Here is an 11,532-nt window from a genome sequence, read left to right on the forward strand (position 1 = left end):
AAAGTGATTGGAATCTTATAGGGTTGTGAACGACTGAGGCTGTAGCAGGAAACAGGACAGAATTTCCTGAGACATCCAGTGAAGCCTGTTGCAACATTGGGAACAACTTGCAGTATCTTTTAGCTAAGTTCTCGGTCTCAAAGGTGATTAAAGGGGATTATTGTTTCTTAGTGACCTTATTAAGTGCACTTTGCAGCTCATTAAGAGGTAGCTTTTCCATCCTACCAGCTGCTGCAAGAAAACTAGATGCTGCAAATACTCCATGTGGAAATCAGAGCAGGTACCTGGTGCATTCAGCTCGCTGCTTGCTCCAGTTGGTGCCCATAGGCACCAACATCTCAGGGCACTGGGCACTGGACAGTTACCCATATACGCAGAAATTGGCATCTAATACTTGTCGATCTGTAAGAACTCTGCTCTGATTTCCACGTCCAGCATTCTCGGCACCTAACTTGCTCTGCAGTCCTTATTGTCTCCACACCAATATTTGCCATGTCAATGGTAAATATCAGAGACCATGCAGCGCAGCTGTAGACTAAGAGCGCTTGTCAGTACACACAGCAGCCTTTTAAAAATGGTGCCACAGATGTTGGTCCAATACAGGATGTACGGCCAGTGTGATGTGTAGTATGGCGAACATTAGAACAGGACTAGAATTAGACAAGAGAGACACTGCAGGGGTCAGATGGGTGGTTACTGAGGTGCATTTGGGGAATTGATGAGAAAAGTCTTTTGGCCTAACGCAAGAAATCCTCCTGTAAGATTCAGCTCAATATCTCCAATGGTGAGTAGTACTCTAGTACTCTAGTGTTAGAAGTACTGTAGGGTCTCAGCTGGTTGGATGGCTGGTTTGAAATGGAGAATGACGTCAACAGCGTGGATTGAACATCAGCTGAGGTTACCATGAAGGACTCCCCTTCCCAACCTCCCCCCTTGCCTGAGACGTGGTAACCCTCAGGTTAACCCACCACCAGTCATCCCCCTTGAATGAGAGAGCAGCCCTATGGGTCTGATAGGTGTATGGTGACTTCATTGTGTCACCTGGACTTTAGTTGTTATTGGAATATATTTTCCTCAATTAAACTGTTGAGATCAAAGTATTAGTCTTCAGAATAATTATCTTTTTGCTCTTTGACTTTTTGAAAACACGTGAATTCTATCCCAGCTTTGAACCCTGATCTAATTTCTTCAACTGGTTAGTCACACAGCAGAATATGCTGTACTGTGAAAAATGCCAAATTTAAGAGAGACAATTGCTGTCTGAAATTTACGACACATTTGCTGTTGTACCGAAAATCTTTGCAAATAATTCCAACAGAATGAATGCAAATATTTATACTGATGAATTTTTGGAGTGAGAATAATTTGCCTAATTCATTTTAATAATCTTTTTAATTGACTTTTCAGTTCATATCAATGTGATATAGGCAATCCACTATTCTGCAATTATAAGGCAACAGTTTCAGTTTACATATATTTTATAAGAAAGGCACTAATGTTAGAAGCAGCCTTAAGGCATCTATTTCATTTTTGACTCTACAAATGAGCAGACTGTAGGGTGGGTTCCTGTTCAGGCATTTCTTTCCTTTCTCTCTTTGCCCAGTTGCTTTCAACAGCCTTAGGTCCAGAACTAGAGAGAGAAAAAAAAAATGCCCATATGTTCATGCTGTGCACATTCATTTGAAATGATTCAGAGTAAAAGCCTTTTCCAATTTGACACATTTCCGCTACCAATGATGGGACCTTTACCAGCTCTGTAAAACCTGACTAGGGAGAGATTGTCCCAGGAGTTTGGTTCTTTGTTCTGGAGCATGGATGTATGGAGAGCTGATGGTTTGGGCTGGACATAAGGCCTGCCTCTGTGCCGGGGCTCCACATGGGGAAAAAAGACATCAAGCCACAAAGAAATGCAGCTCTACAGACCTCACGCCTCATAGCTCCCCTTCCCATACACACTTCCTGTGCTCCATCCATGCTAATGCACACAACCTGATGGCCTGTACTCACCCCCCCATGGCCCCCATCCCTTCCATCTCATGCTAATCCATGCCACTTTACGCTCCCATGCCCATTTTCATGTTCCCTCTTCACCTCCATGAGAACCAATTCCCCCCTGCGGCCCACATCTCCATGGTGTTTTATAACTGCCAGGCCAAATTAGTGCTAACATCCCAACCTATAACATGTCTCCCATCTGCCACCTTTATTGTTCTCCTAATTGCCAACCCACCTAGTATCTGCCATGGGGAGACTTCAGGAGCCATGCTGACATAAAATAAAGTTGTGTTTCCTGATAGTCCTTAAATTGAGCAAAAGAAATTTAATACATTGAGACTTATTAAACTAATCTCTTACATAAATGTTTGTATTCAAAGTTATTTAACAGTTTTGACATCTTCAACAGTTCTTTGACAGTTCCACTGCACTCTTTAAGCACATTCTTGCCTATTTTTGATAACCTCAAAGGGTACTAGACACTATCTAAAGGCACCTGATTCCCTGAAGGCCATCTGACACTTATCCCCAACCCTATATACACATCTGCTCTCTCGATCACCTGATTTCCTCCACCCACTTTCCAATCTGTCCTTGGACATTATCCACAGAGCTGCCTCAGACAACCAAACGAGTACTTTATCAATTCAAAATAAAATTGCTGAAATAGACCTGGTCCTGTCTGTGCACTCCAGGTTCCAGAGAGCAGGGATACAAATATAGATTGAAATGGAGACAGCTGGTCATATGAAATGGATAGCAGTCCTGACAAACTGCAAACAGCTGAAGCCTGGGTCATTACTTACCCACCCCTGCTAGAATTGAGAATGATGCATTCTAACTTTTTGTCTATTTTCATTGGGATGCAGAGACCCTTGGTCACCTGGGTCTTAGAAAGTGAAATAGCAACTTTGTGATGTACAAATGTGCAATATATACATGTATGTTTTTCATTCATTCATGGGATGTGGGGGTCACAGACCAGGCCAGCATTCATTGCCCATCCCTATTTGCCCTGAGGGCAATTAAGAGTTGACCACATTGCCGTGGGTCTGGAGTCACATGTAGGCCAAACCAGGCAAGGATGGCAGATTTCCTTCCCTAATGGGCGTTAGTGAGCCAGATAGATTTTTCCCTGACAGTCAACAATGGTTTCATGGTCATTGTTCGTCTTTTAATGGCAGATATTTACTGAATTCAAGTGCCACCATCTGCCGTGGCAGAATTCAAACCAAGATCCCCAGAACATTACTGGGGTCTCTGGATTAATAGTCTGGCAATAATATCACTAGGCCATTACCTTCCCTGCACTGTAAGAACAAATGTAGACATCACTTCTGATATGGAAAATGAGGGAAGCATTTCCTTTTAGTCTGCTAATAAAGCATGTGTGGATGTTGTTAACATGGTAGGGCATTTAAAATAACTCCAACCTTACGAGCTGTGTGTTTTATTACCTTTTACCAGGCAGGTACAAATTAATGAGGAGATAAAATTGACAGGTCAAGAGTGACCTGATGTAGTCACTTGTGAAACTTTCTTATGTAAAATCATGACCAACACCATTAAATAAGCAAACCAAACTATTTAAATATAGCACACAGCATCGTGAAACACACAGCAAAACAAAATCCCATCTACTCCCGAATGCCATCACTTTACAGTTACTCAAAGGCAAGAGAATTTTTTGTTCGCTACACATTCTGTAGGCTTTGACTTAGCTGGGGATTGGTTAACCTATTTGATAGGATGTGGTTTGCAATGCTGAGTGATGCCAACAGCATCGGCTTATTTCCTGCACTGGCTGAAGTTGCCAGGACTCCCCTTCTCAACATCTTTCCTCACCTGAGGTGTGGTGACCCTCAGGTTAAACTACCACTGGTCATTTCTCTAGGTGGCACAATGGTTAGCACTTCTGTCTCATAGCGCTAGGGACCTGGGTTCAATTCCACCCTTGGGTGACTGTCTGTGTGGAGTTTGCACATTCTCCCCATATCTGTGTGAGTTTCCTCTGGGGCTCTGGTTTCCTCCCTCAGTCCAAAGATGTGCCGGTTAGGTGGATTGGCCATGCTAAACTGCCCATTGTATTCAGGGATATGCAGGCTAGGTGGGTTAGCCATGGGAAATGCAGGGTTACAGAGAAAGGGTTGGGGAATAGATCTGAGTGGGATGCTGTTTGGAGGGTCAGTGTGGACTTGATGGGCTGAAAGGCCTGATCCAACACTGTAGGGATTCTCTGCTATTCTCAGTTCCTCCTCTGTGAGCTGTGAGGACTTTCCCCTTAACTACACACACAAAATGGAGAGCTTAGACTTTCGTAGTCTTTTTATAATCTACAGGTTCCAACAAAATACTCCTCACCTGGAAGTTTTCATGAACTAAACTCTCTTTTTGTGAAGTAACATATTCCCCAATAAAAACCTAAAGGGCTGTGGATGCTGTAAATCAGGAACAAAAACTAAGTTGCTGGAAAAGCTCAGCAGTCTGGTCGCATCTGTGAAGGAGGAAACAGAGTTAACATTTCGGATCCGGTGACCCTTCCTCTGAGCTTTTCCAGCAACTTTGTTTTTGTAACATATTCCCCAATTGTTCTGAACCATCTTCTTTTACTAGGAGAAACTACTCTTGCCCTTGACTGCAATCAGGTCCCTTTCACATTCCCTAAAAGCTTGCCATACTCTGCATTTTTCTAAGCTAAATTCAATCCTTAAAAATTCTAAATCCAAAAGTAAACTAATATTTCTCAATGTTTGCTTTCTTCAATCGTAAATCCCCATAATATTAACTAACTTCCAATAGCAGCAGGAGGGTTCCAGTCATTTGCTTTCTGATGCATGTTAGCCTAAAACCATGCTGGTGGAAAGATTGACCAAGGTCATTTTTAAACCCCTTCACACAAAAATAGGCTAATACTCATATGCCACTAGTTCAAAATATACACTTGTAAAAATCAATGATATTGATAAAGATAAATCACACACCTTTCATCTTAACTGTCATTGACTGTAAAGAGATTGGCTACTTGATCATTTCAGAGTTTTTTTTATTCACTCATGGGATGTGGGTATCATTGGCTGAGCCAGCATTTATTGCCCATTCCTAGCTGACCTGAGAAGGTGGTAGTGAGCTACCTTCTGCATCAGTAAATAATCAAAAGAAAAGTTGCTGTTGCCTCTTTTCACTCCCAAGTCACCTGCCTCAGAAGTTTCATCTGCAAGGTGTGACTTCGAGAAATTTGGGGTGGTGAGGTGTTGCTTGAGAAGGTAGTAAAAGGAATGGTTAAATTCCAAATAATTTCTACCATGAACTGTTTAAGTTGAGAAGAACCCCAGATTACAAATCAGTGTGCTGTAGTTTTAAACATTCGATCATTTTTCTCCATTGGGTCAAGAGCCATGACTGGTATGCTGTAGTAGTCAGTTAGCTCAGTTAACTGAATACCTGGCTTAGAATATAGAGTGATGCCAACAGTATGGGCTCAATTCCTGTACAGCTGAGGTTACCATGAAGGGCTTTCTTCCTCAACCCTCTCCTCTTACCTGAGCTATGGTGTCTTCCAGGTTAAACCACCATCAGTGCCTCTCTCTCCCTCGAGAGAGAGAGAGAGTGCACAATTGTCTGCTAGGAATACAGTGACTTTAATGAACTATTAAAGCACAAGAAATCCCTTTGCTTTAGTTATTGTTTTCTTCAATTCCATAATTTGTTTGGTGTGTTGAAGAGTCATGCCAAGAACATTTATTTTTATAAGGGGTGAGAAAAAGGTGTCCTAATTTTGAATAATTCTGATCCAGCAACTATTGAGCATTGATGTAATTAGTCACAATTTTTTAAAATATAAATCATGATTGCATTTTGTTTGGACCAGAGTGCTAAATGGATAGCAAATTACTTTGTGACCCTTTTAACCTGTAACAAACAGTACTCTAAAACTGTCATTATCTGTTTAAATTGCTTTGTGTACAGAAAGGCTGTGAGAGAAATGCATAAACTGAGTGTGTTTGATTCACATTATTATGCTGTGTACTTGATGGTAACGATGAATTGCAAAGGCCACAAATGTTTGGTTTTTCTGGAAAAAAATACATACGAGTTCTAAAACATAATCTTCAAAGTGCTGGTTTAAAAATAACAAAGTGTGACAAAAATAGCAGGTATCTTACGCAAGCACAGTATGTTCCTCATATTTTAAGTGAATTAACCCATTCCTGACTACTTATTTTCTCTTCCTTCTCCGTGCAAGGACTTCACACTGTTCTTTTACAAATGGATGTGTGGCCATGGTCCTGACTGTGCCATGCTTAAGCTCAGTGTGAAAAGATGCAAAGTTCGAGGTAAGGGAAGCTCAGGGCTACTGATGTGGAGCTAAGCTGCCCGTCAGGAATGTAATGGCACTGGAAGTGGTGCCCTTGCAATTTGACACAGCATAGGTGTGAAGCAAGACGCAGAATTGGTGGTCCCCTGATCATCTGGTGGATGACTACAACTTCTTCTGAACCACCTATGTTTTAGGAATATAGGAGCAGGAGCAGACCATTCATCTCCTTGAGCTTGCGCCACCATTCTAGATAATAAGTGATTGTTTACTTCAATACCATATTCCCCCAGTATCCCCATATCCCTTGACATAATTAACAACTGAACATATATCCAACTCTGTCTTGAACTTAATTATTGGGTCTCCACAGCCCTCTGGGTAGAGAATTCTCAGAGTGTAGTGAATCTGTGAAATTCTTTACCACAAAGGCTGTAGAGGCTGAGTCATTGAGTACATTCAAGGCTAGGATAGATAGATTTTTAATCAGTAAAGGAATCAAGGGTTACAGGGAAAAGGCAAAAAAGTGGAGTTGAGGATTTTCCAATCAGCCATGATCTCACTAAATTTTGGTACAAACTTAATGGGCTGAATGGCTTACTTCAGTCTTATAGTCTTATGGTTTTGTCCCAGAATTTTTTTTCTGTCTCTGTTTTGAGACTTACTTTTAACATTAACCAGTTTATAGCAATTGAGTGTAGCTTCTGAGGAACTGTTGTTTGACTCTGGAGTTATGGTAAAGAACAGCAAGCTGTGATGCTGTTAGCGAGGGATATTAGTGGAGCAGAGGAAGCCACCATGAATATTTTAATGGCACAGATATTGTTGGATTGATTGGTGTATTGTCCATCAGTCCAGGAGGTGGGAAGGGTGGTCCCTTTGCCAGGAGATTGAGGTGGGGCCTCTCCCAGGATTGATGGGAACTGGCCACCGTGGTTTCATTGTGACAAGCTGGATAAATTCAGCCCGATAACTCAATTAATCTTGATTTCTCCATGTTGTCAGTTTTAGTTGTCTCTTTATTCCAACCGTACTGAAGGATAAGGCACAAGCTTCTGACGGTGAGTGGGCAATTGGCCGAAGGGGATGTCAAAGGCACCTCAACTCGCCTCTTCTCTTAAATGCCTGAAGATCCCTGAAGCAGGATGTGGAATATTCACCACTTACTGCTGGATGGGGGCAGACACAATACCAGCAGAATTATTTGCATGAATGGTGCCTCTGACACAGAGCTAAGTAGCTACTGCATCATCTTCAGACAGAATCGGAAATTTGTGAAGATCTCCTGCTCTCCTCCACACCTCCCCAACCCCACCAGACAAACCACAGAAAGTAAATGTTAAAAGTTAATGTAATTCCCTTAGGGGTAGGGATATTCAGAGATGTGGAAGCAAGAATGATAAGTGGGGCTGAGCTGCACCTCAGTTATGAACTAATTGAACAGTGAAACAGACCCAAGGGGCTCAGTGATCTCCTTCTCTTCCTACTCCAGCTCCTTGTTGTAAAAGGAACAAATGTAATGTAAGAGAAAGCTTTTTTACTCAGTAAGTAGTTAGGGTTTGGAATGCATTGCCTGGAAATGTAGGGGACGCAGTTTCAATTGAGGCAGTCAAGAGGGCATTGGATAATTATCTGGTTAGAAATGGTGTGCAGGGATATGGGGGAAAAGCAGGAGATTGGTCGTAAGCAATGATGTTCACTTGAAGAGCCGGTGCTGACATGACGGGCTGAGTGGTACTTCTGCTATTTGTAATATATGTATATAAATGATTTAGATGAAAATGTAGGTGGATTAATTAGTAAGTTTGCAGATGACACAAAAATTGTTGGAGTTGTGGACAGTGAAGAGGGTTATCAAAGGATACAGTAGGATATAGATCAGTTGGAAAGTTGCATGGAAAAATGGCAGGTGGACTTTAATTCGGACAAGTGTGAGGTAATTTTTTTTTAAGAATTTAAATACAAGAGGAAAGTATACCATAAATAGCAGGACTCTTAGAAGCATTGATATACAGAGAGAGTCTGGAATCTAAAACTGGGGGAAATTAAGGAGTCCCCTATTTAAGATGGAAATGACCAAGAATGTCTTCTTCAGAAAGTCATTATCTTTGGAATTCTCTTGCACAAAAAGTGACGAAAGCTAAGTTATTCCAGGTTGAGGTAGATGTTCGATTAACCAAGGAATCAAAGGATGGGAGGACAGGAAAGAAAATGGATTCATGTCACAATTAGATCAAACATGGTTTTTTTTTATCATTCATTCACGGGACATGGACTTTGCTGGCTCGGCCAGCATTTGTTGCCTGTCCCTAGTTGCCGTGGAGAAGGTGGTGGTGAGATGCCTTCTTGAACTGCAGCAGTCCATGTGCTGTACGTGATGCATTATTGTAATTTGAACAAATATCACATGTAACGGTGATGTGGATATGATGTGAGACGAATAGTAAATCACTTTGTGGCAATTCTTGTCACCGACAAGGACAACATCTTTGAAAAGAGAGTGTAGTGCCACCTTCTCAGTACAATCATTTTGGACAATTGTAGGGTTTTTGCTCGTGCCACCCACATGCTGAAAATAGATCACTTAAATATAAATGGTCCACCATTTTTGTTGAGGCAAACAATATGGGCCTAGCTTATAGTAGACCTGTATTCAACTGACAGTGAGATACACAGAAGAGAAAGTTGCACTTATATAGCTTCTGAAAGGTAGCAAAATGTCCAAAGGCACAGAATATTACCAGATGAAATGTGTCACCCAGTCACACAAGGAGATATTAGAACAGGTGAACAGAGAATCATCATAGAATCCCTACAGTGTGGAAGCAGGTCTTTCAGCCCATCGAGCCCACACTGCCCTCTGAAGACCATCCCACCCAGACCCACACCCATACCCTATCCCTGTAACCCAACAAGGCTAATCCACCTAGCCTCCACATCCCTGGGCACTATGGGCAATTTTAACATGGCCAATCCAACTAACCTGAACATTTTTGGACTCTGGGAGGAAACCAGAGCATCCAGAGGAAAGCCACGCAGACATGAGGAGAATGTGCAAACTCCACACAGTCAGTCACCCGAGGCTGGAATCAAACACGAGTCCCCGGTGTTGAGAGGCAACAGTGCTAACAGCTGAGCTTCTATGCCGTCATGGTTAAGAAATGTCTAAAGGGGGTAAAAGGTAAAATTGCCAAAGTCTTACCAGAACGTACATTTCAAACCATTTGTCCAGCCAAATGATCTAACCAACTCCCATTGCAGGGGCAAGAGAGAAGTGGATGACAGAGAAATTTTGTGAAGGAATTCCAAAGCTGCTGGGCCTAAAGCAGCTGAAGGAATAGGCATCAAGCATAGAGGGATTAAAATTGGAAGTAGGCAAGAGACTGGGATGAGGAAGACTGAGATTGTGACATGTCTTTGGGGAGTTGTCAGTGACACAGAGGGACAAGGCCTGAGGGATTTGAACAGATGGATAAGGGCTTTAAACCGAGGTTCTGCTGACTCAGTATCAATGTATTGTGTTCTGTACCAAAGGTAGGTGAGTGATTGATGGCTTTAAGTGGTACATCCAATGGAAGCAAATATCTTTTACTATGTTCTAACACCATTTGGACTGATTGGTGCCAGAGAGATGTTGCAGAATGAAATGGGTGAAGTGGTGCAGGAGATTTCAGGTGCACAATGAAATTTGGGAACAAAATTGCCTTGTTGCTCTCTTTAGTTTTCGTAGCTGATCAGCTGATCTTTGTTTGTCTGTTCAACTTAATAGCCCCTGGCCAGATTTTAATCGTTTACATCAATAGAAAATTGGTACAGAATGAATGATGGATAGGTACCGAAGAGCATGTCAGCTTGCATTTTCTGAGCAAGCAACAATGGTTTGTTTTGTTCATTCGTTCATGGGATGTGGGTGTCGATTGCTGAGCCGGAATTTATTGCCCATCCCAAATTGAGCTTGAGAATCTTGTGAATCTCCTCTGCACCGTCTCTCCTTCATTCAAAAGAGTTCTAATGGTGCTTTCTGAAATAACTCCACAAAGGCTGGTATCCTGGTGCCAATTCATCCTTTATTTGCACGTGCAAAGTAGATGACAGTAACCCAACAAGCTCAAAGCTGGCTCCTGGGTGAGCAGAACCCCTGCCATTCTAGTTTATATCAGGACTGCCTGATTGGACCAGGGTAATCGGGGAACTCACATTCTATAAACTCCACCTGGCTGACCTTGTTCTAATAACTACAGTTTCCACTTAGAATCAAAAGAAACTGCTCAGCCAACACACCTATACTGGTTTTTTGAACGCAATATTCAGTTAGTTCTGTTCTGCCCTGTAGTATGATAATTACCTTCCTTTTGAACATTATGCAACTCCCTTATGAAAATTACTATTATATCAGACTCCACTGCCCCTCCATACAGAACTTTCAGATCACAGAAGCCCATTGTGCAATTTTTTTTATCCCTCGTGTCTTTTGTAATGCTTTTTTTCTGCAGCCTTTATATCTGTGTCCTCTGATTACTGATCCCCCTACCATCTTAATGTCTAACGAAGCTAGGAGGATGGAGTGTGCAGTCCCCTTGCTCCTTAAGTGGAAAAATGTCAATGCCTATTTGAGTGTTTGGGGCTGGGATTATTACCTAGTAAATCAGCCCTGGGAAGGGGTCAGGTCATGTGGACAATATCTATGTAAGCCGTAATAGAACTTCTACAGAACTCTGACAGTTTCAGTGTTTTTTATTATTATTATTATTCACTGATGGGACATGGGTTTCACAGGCTAGTCACATTATTGCCAATCCCTTTTTGCCTTTGAACTGAGTTGCTTGCTGGGCCATTTCAGGGAGCAGATGAGAGTCAACCACATTGCTATGGGTATTGATGGCTAGGCCAGCATTTATTGCCCATCCTTAATAGTCTAGAGGGCAGTTAAGAGTCAAACACATTGGGTCTGGAGTCACATGTAGACCAGACCAGGTGAGGATGGCAGATTTCCTTCCCCTGAAGGATATTAGTGACCCAGTGGGATTTTTCCAACAATTGACAATGGTCATCAGTAGATTTTTAATTCCAGATTATTGCTGAATTCAAATTCCTTCATTTGCATCAGAGATAGTAGGAACTGCAGATGCTGGAAAATCTGAGATAACAAGGTGTAGAGCTGGATGAACACAGCAGGCCAAGCAGCATCAGAGGAGCAGGAAGGCTGACCTTTCAGGCCTAGA

The 11,532-nt window shown here is 42.0% G+C and overlaps 1 protein-coding gene across 1 annotated transcript in view; it reads right to left on the bottom strand.

The window, feature by feature from the left end:
• nrxn3a (neurexin 3a) overlaps positions 1 to 11,532 on the bottom strand; it is a 1,856,693-nt gene that overhangs the window by 1,435,359 nt on the left and 409,802 nt on the right. The window lies entirely within an intron of this gene.

This window comes from Rhincodon typus, chromosome 8, assembly GCF_021869965.1.
Source record: "Rhincodon typus isolate 14 chromosome 8, sRhiTyp1.1, whole genome shotgun sequence".
Lineage (NCBI taxonomy): Eukaryota > Metazoa > Chordata > Chondrichthyes > Orectolobiformes > Rhincodontidae > Rhincodon > Rhincodon typus.